The 15,841-nt window shown below is 43.9% G+C and overlaps 1 pseudogene; it reads right to left on the bottom strand.

Moving 5' to 3' along the window:
- Positions 1 to 5,202: 5,202 nt before the first annotated feature.
- On the bottom strand, positions 5,203 to 15,753 carry LOC136486361 (disease resistance protein RGA2-like; annotated as a pseudogene).
- Positions 15,754 to 15,841: the final 88 nt, after the last annotated feature.

Here is a 15,841-nt window from a genome sequence, read left to right as displayed (position 1 = left end):
CTGAGGAGGCTCGGAATGTACGTGTAGCGCTGGCAACAGATGGGTTCAAATCCTATGGATTGCTGGCGGCCCCGTACACTTGTTGGCCCGTGTTTGTGATCCCCCTCAATCTCCCCCCCCCCCCCGGCGTCATGTTTCAACCCAAGAACATATTCTTGTCACTGATAATTCCTGGACACCCGGGGAACAAGATGGGTTTGTTCATGGAGCCTCTCATTGATGAATTGATCCTTGCTTGGGAAAAGGGGGTACTGACATACGACCGAGCTACAAAGAAGAACTTCATAATGCATGTGTGGTACCACTACTCCCTGCATGACTTCCTAGCATATGGCATATTCTGCGCGTGGTGTGTTCACGGGAAGTTCTCATGCCCAATATGCAAGATAGCTGTGAGGTTCACTTGGCTGAAGAGGGGTGGCAAGTTTTCTTTGTTTGACCAACATCGTCAATTCCTCCCTCTTGACCATCCATTCAGACGAGACGTCAAGAACTTCAGGAAAGGGGTTCAAGTCATCGACCCTGCACCTCAGATGATAACCAGTGCCGAGGTCCGTGTTGAGATAGAGGCTCTCAAAGATGATAAAGAGAAAGGTGGTTTTATTGGATATGGTGAGGAACACCAGTGGACTCATAAATCGGGCTTGACTAGGCTCCCCTATTTCAATGACCTTCTTCTTCCACACAACATTGATGTAATGCACACAGAAAAGAATATCGCCGAGGCGCTTTTTGCAACACTCATGGACATTCCTGATAAGTCAAAGGACAATGTTAAGGCTAGACTAGACCTGGCAACGATGTGCGATAGGCCAAAGCAAGTGATGAAGCCTCCCGCGCCCGGCAAGAAATGGAGAAGGACTCCGGTCGATTTCGTCTTGAAAAAGGACCAAAGGAAGGAAGTACTGCAGTGGATCCAGACGTTAATGTTCCCTGATGGGCATGCGGTGAATTTGAGTAGGGGAGTGCACTTGTCCACTATGCGAGTCTTAGGGATGAAGAGTCATGACTACCACATATGGATTGAGCGGCTCCTTCCTGCGATGACCCAGGGATACGTCCCTGAGCATGTGTGGCGCGTGCTGGCAGAGTTGAGCTATTTCTTCCGCTAGCTTTGTGCCAAGGAGTTATCTCGGGACGTGATTGATGACTTGGAGAAAGTGGCACATGTGTTGCTCTGCAAGTTGGAGAAGATCTTGACACCCGGCTTCTTCCTGGCGATGCAGCATCTGATTTTGCACCTACCGTACGATGCACGAATGGGGGGCCCGTGCAGGCCCGTTGGTGCTATACAATTGAGAGATGTCTAAAGATTCTTCAGAAAAAGTGTAGAAATAAAGACAAAATTGAGGCTTCTGTGGCAGAGGCATTCATTCTAGAGGAGGTGTCAAACTTCACAACAGCATACTATAAGGATGGCCTTCCCAGCGTGCACAATCGTCCCCCTCGTTACAACGCGGACGAGAGTTCATCGAACCTCAGCCTTTTCAAGGGGCAACTCGGAAAGGCAAGCGCATCAGGCACCAAGACCTTGCGGCATGATGAGTGGCGCATTATCAAGGAGAGGATGTCTATATTGTGGCTCAACAGGCCACGCAAGTTTATTATCTCCCATGGGCGTGCCAAAAAGACCCCAATCTTATCGGTTGGTACCTTGTGCAGTTGGTATCGCCGCACGGTAAACTGCCTGTCCCAAACAATGAGGATTACAACTTTGACCCAAACACACGAGAGTTCTATCAACCAGAGGGGCTAGAAGGGAGGTTTGACATAGACATGTTTTTGCTGATGGGCATGGAAGTAGACAATGACATTGATCAGGACGATGGAGATGAGGACGACGGAGAAGAGGTGCAAAATGCTAAGGACTTACAAATGCTTGAGCCATTACAGTTAGGCGATGACAATGATGACAACGATGGAGATGAGCCCGATTTACTCGACAATATTGATAGTGATGATGACACCTATGATCCAGCCGCTGCCGATCGTGAAGAATATTTCTAATTCATGTAATACTATATTATTATTATTATTATTATTATTGCAATTATGTTTCGTTCATTTTGCATCTCTTTATAAGTACTTGTAATTTAACTGTGCTAACTGGTTTACTCTTTGAAATTGTAGGCACTCGACAAAATGCCGGGCGGAAGGCAGGCCCATCGGGGGGTCAACTCCCTCTACATGAGGGAGCGCTCACCACCCCACGCTGAGGAGGACCCCTTGCCGGAGCCGCCGACGAGGAGGACGAGGGTGTAGTCGGCTGCCACCCCGTCGGTGGACGAGGACGACCAGGCGGTGGGCCTGCACATAGGAGGGGGTGGCACTTCCTCTGACTCGTCAGACCACGGGGAGGCGGCGATAGCGACATCAGGGGGTTCCACTTGCACTGCCTCTGGCTCTACCTCATCGGGAGTCTACTTGCGTGGGCCCTCGCAGCTCCCGGCGCGGCCGATCCCACTTCACCGGCGCCCGGTGATTCGACCCAGTGGCGACAAGTAAGTATTATTTCACTACTATTTCATATGACATGTTGAAAATTGAACTAGAGACTAACAATTCTTCTTAATGACTCTTGCAGCAACTGGGAAGTTGTGTCCGGAACGGGCCGGCACATCAATGGCACCCTAGGCCTTCTGATTCGGCAGCACTACCCTAGCATGGTCACCTACGCCTCGGTGACTTCGCTGCCCTGGACATGGGACCACTTCTACGCCATCAAGGACAGCGAGTTTGGCACCGTTGCGGCGCGGATCAAGGCCAAGTTCTGGGTGAGTCTTCATCGCACTAAATTGGTCAATACTACGCATTCATTGGTCGTTCTTGAAATAATGAAATGATACATGATGTCTGTATGCAGGACTTCTTCAGGTGCGACGAAGGGTTTGAGGACCGGGCGGCGCGAGTGCAGGACAAGGTCTGTAGGTCCCGACTCTCGGACCTGTACCACGAGATGCGGCTCTAGTGCATCATCAACTGCAGCGCCGACGTCCTTGGTCAGGTGGTGAGGAAGGCCGATGCCAGGACCAGGATGCTCACCAAGGAGCAGTACCTCTCGGTAAGTACGAAACATTAATACTGACTCCTTCCATGAAGAATAGGTAGGCTTCATTTCATCTTCTGACATATCAATAACTTGATGGCATGCAGCAATGTCCTGATTGGTGCGCCAGGCACCGCCTCTGCTAGGAGGCCATTGTGGACAGGTGGCTCTCGGAGGAGTGCGCGGAGAAGCACAACATCCATCGAGACTACCGCCTACAGATGGGTGGGGCGCCATACCACCAAGGCAACCGGAGCCTCAGCGCGTACGCCTAGACATGGGTAACCTTCTTTGTGTTTTCATCTTTATTTATTTATTCTAACGCTCAATTCTCATTACTTGTAATCATCTTTGTGTTTTCCTCGCAGTCCCAGGCGCACCAAGGCCAGGAATGCAACGAGTTCATGGCGTACGCCCTGGCACACAAGGGCAAGGCGATGGCCCCGGAAGTCACCTACAACCCAGCGGACGGGCCCGAGGCGTACACCAACGCGAGTGTCCACAGCAAGCTTAGCGAGTACACCTCGGCGGCCCGCGAGCGCCATGGGGAGGACTTCGATTCGGCCACCCAGCCCCTGGACACAGACCTCCTGATGAGGCTGGGAGGAGGGAAGCAGCACGGCCGGTACTGGATGGCGGACAGCGCAGTCGACTCCGCCTCTGTTCCCATCCTTGCCGAGATTCGAGCAAGGAGCACGAGCTCCTCCCTCCCCATACGCTCTCGGCAGCAGAGCTCACAGCAGCAGATGGCGGAACTCCAGGTTAGTACTGTTTTATTCGTCGTTCATTGCTTTTACACATCTACCTTGCCTTTGCATTGTTTAAACATTGCGGGTGGAATGTTGTAGGCTGACTTGCGGAGGTTGGAGGCCCAGCAGGCGGCCCAGGCGGAGGCCCATCGGCTGGAGATGGAGGCTGTACAAGCCCAGAGGGCGGCCGAGGCGCAAAGGCTGCAGGACATGTTCAGCTTCATGGCGAGCCTTCAGGCCTTGCCAGGTGTGGTCGTGCCCCAGTCGCTGCTCGCTCCAGTTGTGGCTCCTCCTCCTCATGTAGGGACTCCGGTGAGTATATATGGTTGTTTATTCCTTTAGCTTGTGCGGCCCTCCTATAGATACTCATGAATCCGCTTCTCCTTTGTGCAGCCACAGTCGGCGGGTTCGAACCGGACTCCTCAAGGTGGCCCTTCTCCATAGGCCGGGTGGCCAACTGGCCCTCCTCAAGGTGGTAGTTCACACTCCGGGTGGGGAGGCTGGCAGTAGGTACTGTTTATTTGTTTCTTTTTATGTTGTATGGACTTATGTTAGACTTAGCCTTATGTTGGACTACTACTAGAGACATATATATATTGTGATGGATATTGTCATGGATGATGCGAATGTATGTGATGGATTATGGACAATGGATTTGTATGTGATGTATTATGGATGGTGGATGTGTATGTGATGGGTTATGGATGTGTATGTGATGGAATATGGATGTGTATGTGATATATCCTGTGCTGTGTGTTGATATATATGTGATTTCTTTGTTTGTGCTGATGGAAAGCAAAAAACCAAAAAATAGCATTTTTCCCCTCTTTGCCGAGTGCCACACTCGGCAAAGAGGGCTTTGCCGAGTGCCGTGACCATGGCACTCGGCAAAGCTGGGAAGAAGAGACCCAATTTCCCGGCTTTGCCGAGTGCCAGAGCCATGGCACTCGGCAAAGATTTTTTTTTAAAAAGAAAAAAAAATTTGCCGAGTGCAAGAGTATGGCACTCGGCAAAGAATTTTCAAAAAAAAAAAATCTTTGCCGAGTGCCGCTGAGGTGGCACTCGGCAAAGAGGCCGTCAGAGTTGACGTCGGATTTTTTTTTGCCTAGTGCTGACGTGACACTCGGCAAAGGCTTTACCGAGTGCCCGATATGTGACACTCGGCAAAGAAACCTTTGCCGACGGGTTCTTTGCCGACTGCTCTTTGCCGAGTGCGGCACTCGGCAAAGCCTTTACCGAGTGTATTTCGGGCTTTGCCGAGTGCCGCAGGCACTCGGCAAATTGCCGGTTTCCAGTAGTGCCTATTCACCCCCCTCTGGTCACCGTTTTCGGTCCTTTATATTGCTACTAATTTAAATATCTGAAAAATAAAAGGAGCCTCGTTAGGAAGCTGCATTCTCATGGCACTGGCAGCATATATATGAACATTTAGTTGGCAACCTACGTACATTTTCAGGCTCACAATGAATCCGCAAGCCGGAATAAGATGTATCATAACATTTGTTTTGTAACATGACGACTCACTACTTAATTATATGTACAAGGCTCTGTATTCTCAGGTGGTAACCTGCATCCACAGTAACACAGATTCGAATAAAAAAACTAATTCACATCACATCGCATTCTAGTCACCATGAATTTATTTGCAGTGTCCAACATCTGACTGCCTCACGACGACCCGCAGCGTAGTAATCGTCTCCATTGCTTCTTCTTCGGGCGAAGCGATGATAGCTCCAGCCTCCAAGGCTGCTTTTTGTCCATGCGGCACTCCACCTGCAGGCGAGGTCTTTTATGCATTCTATAATCGATAGTGCTAGAGACGTATGTAGTAATAATAATAGTCTTGGAGTAGCATGCATACTTTATTGTTACTCCCTCTGTTGTTCCACGATGAATTCCCTTCAAACTTGCTAGCCCACCCGTTCGGCTGGCTGAAACTTGGCTAAAATTGGCTGGTTCTGTGAGAGAGAAACGTTATTTGGCTGGTTTGATGAATAGTGAAATGTGAGAGGAAGCAGCCGGCTGGTCTGAAACTTTCAGACCAGCGAACGGTGCCTTTGTCCAATAATACATCCTCTGTTTCATCCCCTGAAACGGACCGTCTAGTCAAGTAACCAGATATTCCAATAGCAAGAAAGGTGCTCAGTATATGCAACATATAAAGCAGTATTTACCTGAAGCGTCGGCAGAGGGGCTGATGTTTGTCTTGAAGCTGAAAGGATCTATCGTGTACTTCACGTACCACTTCCTTCCAATGTTGTTGTCGTTATCATCTGCATATGCCTTGACCTGCTTGATATGGCTAAACTTGTCCCACTCAGGGCTAGATTTTCCTTTAGCTATGGAAGTGAGCAACAGGACATCACAGTCTAGACCCAAATGCCTTGGCTTTACGTCCTGCAAATATCCAGGGAGTGTTTTCATGTGGTAGTCCTCCAGCTCGAGTCTCTGAAGTGCAGGCAAACCATCTATCACCTTCATCTCTGGGCATGCTACGATCACGAGATACTGCAATTTTGGCAGATTACTGATCCTCTCCAGGCTAGGACATCCAGCCACCTCAATTTTCAAATCAGAACCAATGTTTTCCAAAGCGCTTGGGTGCTCATGATGGTGTGGTAGTAAGAACTCTGGCCCAACACGCTTGATGCCTGGGGCTTTATTAATCTGTAGGAACTCCAAGCTGGGGAGCTGCCACAAGCCATCAGGTAGCTCTATGCAATAAGGCAAGTCTTCCATGAATAGAATCCTCAAGCTTCCAAGGCACACAATTGCTGTCGACGTCATCCACCATGGAAGTCGTTGACCAAAGTACCCTTCGATTGCTAGTGTTTCTAAGAAAGGTGGAGGGCAGAGCTCATCAAACACCTTCTCGATGTGTTGCTGCTCTTCCTGTTTCACCAACCGGTGAGCACCTCCACTACTACTAGTGCACTGTAAGTACAGATAGATGAGGCACACCTTTTCACCAAGCCTGGCTTTTATAGCAAATGAGGAAGAAGATACATTCTCCAGTTAAGAGGTCCTAATTCTTCCAAACTACACCAATCACCCTCCAGGTGGGCAGGAAACCCCTTCAACACCCTTAAATTAGTTAGGCCACTGAAACTCCTGGGTATATTATTTATACCTGACCTAAGAAGGCTTAGATACCTCAGCTGCCGTAACTCTCCAATGCCACGAGGAAGCTTCACCAAACTTGTACAATCATTAAGGTCAATGCACTGCAATAATTTCATCTTGGCTATTTTTTTTGGCAGCATAGATGTGTTAGTGCCACCTAGGCACAAATACCTCAAGTGTTTGAGTTGGACCACAGATTCAGACAATGCATCAAAATTTCCATCTTCTATATGTAGGGTCCGCAAACAAGGAAAAGATGATAGTGAATCACCTGGGTTGAGCTTTGTTTCCCCAACTAAAATAAGTGTTCGCAGTGATATATGTGCTTGTAGAGAACTCCACTCTAGCTCATTTGACTCTGATTCTTTGGATTTTAGTGATAACCGAATAACATTTTGTGGGTTAATGTTATTGGTATGGCCAGCCTCACTTTTGTTTGCTATCAGTGCTTCATCTCTAGTCAAATACTGAGCGAATGAGCGAACAACATCATGCATATTGCAAACTTGCTGGTCTATGTACCGTTGATCCGGCTCTAGAAGGTTCCTAGCTATTAACTGGTCATAGTACTCTTTTCCTAACACTTCCAAATCCTGTGAGTTTCCATGAACAAATCCTTCACTAATCCACATGGCAACAATACGGTCATACCAGAACACCGTGTTCTTTGGGAGGAGGGCGTAGTGCAGAAAGCAAGACTTCAACTCAGGGTTCAGATCTTGATAGCTCAGGTATACTGCATAGTTTAGCTCTTCAGGCATTTGAGATACTGACCATGTAGAATCATTAAGGATCTTTGTCCAGTCGCTTCGCCTTATGTTTTTCTGGCGGAGGAGGCCTCCTATTACTTTGACTGCGAGAGGCAAACTATCACATTCTGCTATAATCGACATTCCAATGTCCTTCAGTTTATCAACCTTTTGTTCATCATTATTTTCATTTCCGACCACCCGCAAAGCAACTTAAGCTTGTTAATTGAATGAAATATGTAGATATAAATACACTTGGTCATAATCGGAAGCAAAATCAAGTGCTAAAAAACGATACTGTGTGCAGAGGCAAAATTCACATGCGATGTTCTAAGCGTATGACCGATGTACCAGTCCACTAAAATAGATGGAAAAATCATCGTATACGTATATCATCACGGTGCAATTAGATGACGTCTGTGACTGTGTACAAGAATAGTGTTCTCATCAGTCACTATCATTACTAACTCTCGTCTACCTAATGTTTATAGTCACTCCAGTATTTATCGTATCTTTTATTTAATTTTTTCTTATTTTATTAAAAAAGGTTGTACAGTACACCAGACTACTTCTCACTGCCAAGTACTGACAGTGATAAGTGATAAAAAAAAGCACAAAATGTACGCCAGATTACTGCATCTTCACTGCCAGTAACCGACAATGACAGTATTTAAACTCAAGATCTCAACATTCTCCTGAGCATCTATACCAGCAGAGCTATACAACACTTGTGACTATACAGGTGATGCTATTCTTTTAACTACATAATTTTGAATCTTATATTGAATATTTGATACTCTAAATGATCTCAAATGAAAAGGTTGTTAACTGCAAAGTCGTAGATTGATCTCATCGACTACTAACTCTACTATTGACTTTGTCTCCATTCAACATCATTAACCATCTCAAATCCCATTGGTGAACTTACATAGAATATTTTGATATGTAAACCATCTTAAATTAAAAAGTTGTTAACTACAAAGTTTTAAATCTTTTTGAACGTATAAAGCTTATCTTATCAAACATCATATGAAAAAGTTATTACTTTTTCGTAAAATAGCCTATCACTGTTGGTTGTAGCCACAAACCGGCCACGACGGGTCGTCCTTCTCTTCATGTTCATGGCTATAACCAGCAGTGATAGTACACTGCCTGTCCCTATCACTTGTAGCCATGATTCGTTCGTGAATGTTCAATTCGTTCGTGAAAGTTCATCTATCACTGTCAGTTGTACTTTCACTACCGGTTCCAAAGCAACCAGCAATGATGGTCCGACAATGATGGCCTATGTGTTGCGGTAGTGCTAGGTCCTATGCTACCCACTTGCCTATTAATAATGGTATGAACTATCATGTCAGCCTGCACTATGGCACTTAAGGCCATGTTTGGATGTTGTAGTATTAAGAGACGTAGTATTAAGAAACCACGATTTTAGAACCTATAGATGTGGTAAACCATGATTTAGCAACAAAGAGGTCTAGATATGAGTTTATAAAACTCTAAAGAGACTACAAATTTAGCAAAACTCTGGTTTTCAAAACCATATAATTTGTTGCATCAAAACACTTCATACAACTCTAATAAAATCAAAGTATTTCATAAAAGCATGGTATTTTTCTAAAACTCCAAAAATACATCTGCATCCAAACAGGGCCTAAGATTTTGAACTAGCTACATTCGAAAATTGTATATGTAGTAGAAGTATTATTTTTATAAAAATATAGAATAATCAAAATTAAATTACCAGTGTCGATATGACATAGTATTTGAGTCAAATTTTATAAAATTATTTGAAATAAAAACTTATAAACTTTTTTGTCATGCCATAGTAATGTAATTTAAAATAAATTATCAGTGTCATTTATATGTGGTTTGTTAAGTAACAGTTTAGCACTTGATGATCTATTAACTAAAAATATCCTAATGTATGTATGTTTGATTGGTCGATATATTAACCCAACTTTATGTTAATAACTGAAATGTATAGCATGGATCATGGAGGATGCAAACTATACAGCCACGATGTTGTCAGAAATTGGTCCTGCTATCGGCTAGGTTGAAGGTGAAAGAAGAAACCAGAGAAACCAGAGGATTTATTTTAACGAACATCTGTCCCTGCTGATGGTTCAGTAATTAACTAATCGGTCCCAATACAAGCCTACATGAAGCTAGTCCTCGTTTGAAACCCAAAGATTTGGTATATGATCCTAGAAAATAAATGCGTCCCTTTGCGACATTTGGTTTATTTTTTTATTCCAATTTGACAATATATGTTCAATTTCGTTGCAACTTATCATGAGATTATTCATAAAAGGATCAAACACCCGTGGTAGAAAAACAAATGGACGGAAGTCAATTATTAGGATCCAACTGGAAAGGTTATTAAAGTCTGCACATCTTGACCTGAAGAAGCTACGTTTTTCTCCTTTATTCATACTCTCTTGGATGCAGGTAACCCTAATGTGATATCCCTTGTATCCTTAGCTTTTTAACCATTCTAGAGATGAGACAAGTGAGGCAAGTTACATGGACAATTACTCAAGTGTCTATGGTAAAACCTGTCAATCAGGATATATGCCAGAGGCCCCGTGAGTACTTTTCCTAACTTTTTACGCCATGTTCATAATAGAACTTTAAATCATTGATTTTATTTTAACATGTTTACAGGATCTAGTAAAATTATAATAGTTTGAAAAGGTTGTTAGAGAAAAGGATAAAAGTTACATATGTTATATGTTATTTTAATGTCTAACTCGATGAGATATTTAAAAAGTTACACTCCTATCACCTAATAATAGAGATGGACCTCGATGTCACTATCCTGGTCGCTAGGGGCAGCTAGCGTAGACCATCATGGACGACTACAGGCACACATGACACGTGTATTTTTTAATTATTTTTATTCAACTTTCAATATCGGTTTCAATGTGGCGGTGATGAAGGTGAGCATCACCACCGAATCGCAAAACCGGTGGTGATGGTGGTTTTCAAGCAAGCGGTGATAATGTTTGTGTAGTAGTGTTTGAAAGTGGTATACAGACCCAAGATTTCTAATATTAATGCTAAAACAAATAACTATTTTGTACAACCATGCGCATAAGGGCATCTTCAGTGTAAATTTTCTTTCTGTGGTTTCTAAGACTGCCACATCATTTTATAGGTTTAGGTTGATGAATGAAATGATTCCTCTCAAGACACAATTTTATAAATAGATAGTAAAGCAAATGTGAAGAAAATGCGCAAGATTACCGACATCTGAATAGATAGTGTAGCAAATGCGCATGCATGAATGTGTAAAAAAATAAAGCTATAAATTAACTTATACGAACCTGCTTCTTGAGCAAAGACCATGCATCTTCTTGCTCTAATTTGTTGACATGGTGGTAGGGCACCTCCACCATCATGCCTTTGGCGACCATGTCATGTCTTGTGGTAACGAGGACACAACTACCTTAAGCTAGGACGCTTAATAATGGAGTTTTGAGGACACCCTCCCATGCATGGTGCTCCCAGACATCATCCATCACCAATAAAGTCTTGCAGTCCTTCAAGGCATCCTTAAGGGTTCGCTCTAGTGCGGCCTTTGTGTTTCTTGGTGCTTGATGGTTTCCTTGTGCTTCAGTGATAGCTCTCTCTAATAGATCAGCATTGCTAAATTCTTGATTGACACTCAACCATATTCTCTTTTGAAACTCTTGTTTGATGAAGTCATGATTAAAGATCTTCTTGGCAAGGGTGGTTTTGCCAATCCCTCCTACTCCCACAATAGCATAAACCATAACATTTTTGTGTTCATGTACATTTTTGTCCTTCTTCGTGAGCAAATCCACTAGATTTCTTGTGTCCTCCTCAATCTTCTCCCCAACCACACCTAACTCATCCTCCCCTGTTGTCTCACGCCTAGCGTGAAGGGAGGATTCTACCTTTTTTGTGTTGTCCTCATAAGATGCAAGGTTAATGAAGTTGAAGGTTTTGCTACCCTTTTCAATGTCATCTAGCCTCTCATTAAGACTTTTTATGCGATTACCGATGTCATGAGCATGGAGAGGATTCCTCATACAAAAGAGCAAGGGATTGAAGCAGCCCATATCACAGCTTCGACCCCGTTCCATCGCCTTGAGCTGGCACAAATCAAGGATGTTGGTAGCATCATACATGGCATTCCTAAGCTCTCTCACCCATGATTTCACACTCTCGTCGCTGATGTTCCTCTTGTCAGCATCGGCGAGGAACCTCTTAAGGTCCCCAAGCTTCATCCCCATCTTTTTTATCTCATTGGGAACACCTAAGAGCAGATGCACCTCTTCTTTAGCCATCTCCAACAACATGTCTTGGAGGTAGGATGCTAAAGCATCCAGTACCACTGCCATTTTTGCTGCTTCGGTATCTACAAAATCGAAATTAGATAAAAAAATTACGTGTTTCGTTTTAAAGGAAAGGTAATCTTGATGGTAAAAGTACCGAGGCCCCTATAACCTTGGCACTATTATTCAAAAGGGAACACTGCAACAGTAGATAGGTACTAGAATAATCACATTTAAATGATAACTGAGTGCTTTTGGTACCAGATCTGGCGCATAGTAGCAAGCTAAAACGATAACGGAGTTAACAAATTAATGAGTAGCTAGCAGATGAGAATATGATGAAGTTTGATCTATGGATGATGTTGAAATTTTATATACTTGGGCACCTTAAAATCGAAAGCAGCTACTCCAATCTCAAGGCGTCACCCTTGTGTGAGTATATTTGTGAGTGGAAGAAGAGTATAATATCTCCAACAAAAACTAGAAAGAAAGAAAGCGGATGGAAACAAAAATAGAGAGGGCCGGGAAAGACTAGGCATATGCACCTTGATTTGCAGCGGGGAAAAGAGAATTAATGTTGTGTGTGTCCTTCGGTTCTGGCGTCAAGGAAACGGACCTGTTGAGCGATGGCTGGAACTGGAAGTACGTAACGTTTGACCAAGTGCCGGCGTGGTTTGCCTAGCAGTTGCACGGTTGGAGATGCCTGGATCTGGCCTCTGGCTCGGTGTGGTGTGGGCTACTGCTCTACTTGACGGACGCTGGCAGAGGTGGGAGTAGGTGGTGTCTGAAGGGCTGAGGGCCGATAGCGAGGATTGTGGCTAGCCGGCAATGGAGGCGTGAGCTAGGAGACGTGAGGTGTGCCTGCGGTGGCTACGCTGGGGCTGCTTTAGTTGGTGAACGAAGGCGACTTTATTTATTGTTGGACATGGCCACCTAGTTAACTGAGCTGGTAGTGGCAGAGAATTTTTTGTTTTACTCTGAACAGCTTCAAATATAAACACACACACACACACAACCACAAGGTAGAGGAGAATGTTTATATATAGGGATTTTTGTCCACAATAAAAGAAAGTTTGTAGCACACCATGATTTTGTGTTTTGTGTCTCCAGCACACCCAAGCAAATAAAATGACTAGCTAGCCCACGGGCCCACTCTCCATTCTCTTTGCATGTGTTTTATTTCTCCGTCCCTAATCTCATTTTCCCCCTCTGGTGGCCAACAATCGTGTTGTTGGCTTCGACCAGGCACACTAGATCTCTCCTTTGCCGCTGAGCAGTAATACAGATGCCACCGCCCAGCAACAACAAGGGGCCACCCAGGCCCATCAGCGAAGTGCAATGAGATTTTTTTTGTTTGTACCAAAGAGAGACTCTAGAAGTTTCTAGCTCCATCGTTGGCTACTGCAATTTGTCCATCATCAACTTCTAGCGCTCGAAATCCATACCTCTTGCTTCGCGTATTTTTCCCCTAACCACTCCATCTGTAAGATGTTTGTGTTTTTTGAGACCATAAGACGTTTGTGTTCTTTTGGGATGTTCGTCCTCTCCATTTTATGTCATATGGTTTTGAAATGAGTATTTGGGATATGAAATGAATTCAAATGAAAAATTGTCAACTACGAAGTTTTATAACTTTTCGAGTTCTACAACTTTGGTTTTGGTCATTTCTCCATTCGAGGTCATTTAAAGAATTTCAATTTCAGATGTGAGGAAATTCAACCGTACTTTTCCTTGGACAGATGATTTCAAATGAAAAAGTTGTCAACTACAAAGGTGCACAACTTTTCAATATCTACAACTTTTGTTTTGGGATTTTCTCCATCCGAGGCCATTTAAAAAGTTTGAATTTTGAATTTGAGAAATTAAACATAATTTTTGTTGAATAGATGATTTCAAATGAAAACGTTGTCAACTACAAAGTTGCATAGCTCTTCGAGATCTACAACTTTTGTTCTGGTCGCTTCTCCATCCGATATCCTTAACTACAACTACACACCCACTTGTGACTATAGAACATATGGATTGCTTTGGTATTAACTTCTATGAAATATTGCAAACCAAATAGAGAGACATCATAATGACTTTAAATAAAAAAGTTTTGATCTACAAAGTTGCATAACTTTTCAAGGTCTACAACTTTTGTTTTTGTCGTTTCTTCATCTGAAATCATTAACTACCACTACACACTCACTTATGACTATAGTGCATATGGACTCCTTTGATATTAACTCTATAAAATTTTGTGGTGTATATTTAGACATTCAAATGATCTCAAATCAAAAAAGTTTGTTCTAAAAAGTTGTAGATCTTGTCGAGTACTACAACTTTGGTATAGTCTTCATCAGACATCATATGAGAAAGTTACTAAGTTCATATGACTGCCGAATCTAGCCATGAACCGGAAGTGATAGTATCACTGGTGCTTTTAGCAAAAAATCGCAGTGATGACCCAATATCATTGCCGGTTCATGGCTCAAACTGGCAGTAATATCATTGCCGGTTTTAGCCACAAACATGGTCCAATGTGAAAATGAGTCGAAGGGAAGAGAGTGTCAAGGGCAATATGGTCCTTTGACTGGGCATGGTGTGTCATGGACAAAACTAATGTTTTCGCAACGTGTTTGTGACTAATTCATTGAGTACAATGCGCTGTGCGCAAATCCACTCTTTCTGAGTGTCCTGGGGACAAAAATCCCTATAAATATCAACTGATGAAGCAACCACAGCAGAAGGGAACAGAGATGGGGACAACATGGAACTTTTGTATAACTGGAAACCATACAACAGATGGTTGCAATCAACTCTGAAATTACGAATAGCTTATGATCGGCCCTTTATATCTAAAAAAAAATGATCGGTGGCTGGTCCAATGCGACCTCTAGGGACCAGTTAAGATTATTTATTTATTTATTTAAAAGAAACAGATCGACAAGTGCTGAATATGGAGTGCTTACAATTACAGAAAAAGATGATCGACGAGCTCGCTCGCTGGCAGCTGTCACCTGGCACCGATCGGACCTGTGCGCCCTGAGAATAGATCGACAGAGGGGATGATTGGATCAACAGATGAAGCAGATGAATGAAGCAAACCAGAACGGAAGAGAGGAAGGGGGCGACATACAATTTTTGTATAACTGGAAACCACGATGATGGGTATCTTCGCCGAACAAATACGGAAGAAGTTAAAAGATGGGGTTTGAATCAAAACGAATGGCTGCAATCAGCTCTGCAAATAAGAATGGCTTATTCGTCAGTGGTTCGTTCAATGCCATCTCTAGGGAGGGTCAATATTTGAAATAAAAGAAAAAAGAAACAGCTCGAGGAGAAGTGCTGAATCAATATTGGGTGCTTAGTGCTTACACAGTTACCGATCAAGACCACGATGATGGGTATCTTCGCCAAACAAAAAATGAAAAAGTTGGGTTTGAATCACAACGAATGGATGCAATCAACTCTGCAAATACGAATGGCTTATTATTCGTCAGTGGTTGGTTGGCTGAATACGACCTCTAAGGGAGGGTCATTCTTTTTCATTATTTCAAATAAAAGAAAAACAGACAGATGGAGCAGAAGTGCTTACAGTTAACGAGCAGGACTGCAAGACGATCGACGAGTTCGCAAGCTCGCAGCTGGCTCCTTCCGATCCGAGGCTCTCGCGCCCGGAGACGAGAGTAGACGGATCGATCAGCAGAACAGTGATGTGTGTGACATGAATGAATGAATGAATGAATGAAAGCGAGATGATGGGGATAGAGAGACGCGTAGAAGCAGAGGAGGCCCGCATGCTTTATACACACACTGCCTACGACGGAGGGGAGAGGACGCCATTGCTGCAAATGTCCTTTCCAGCGTCTCAGTCGTCACAGCAAA

Source organism: Miscanthus floridulus, chromosome 10 (assembly GCF_019320115.1).
Source record: "Miscanthus floridulus cultivar M001 chromosome 10, ASM1932011v1, whole genome shotgun sequence".
NCBI lineage: Eukaryota > Viridiplantae > Streptophyta > Magnoliopsida > Poales > Poaceae > Miscanthus > Miscanthus floridulus.
The sequence above is the reverse complement of the archived record's forward strand: the minus strand, read 5'-3'. Positions and strand labels throughout refer to the sequence as shown.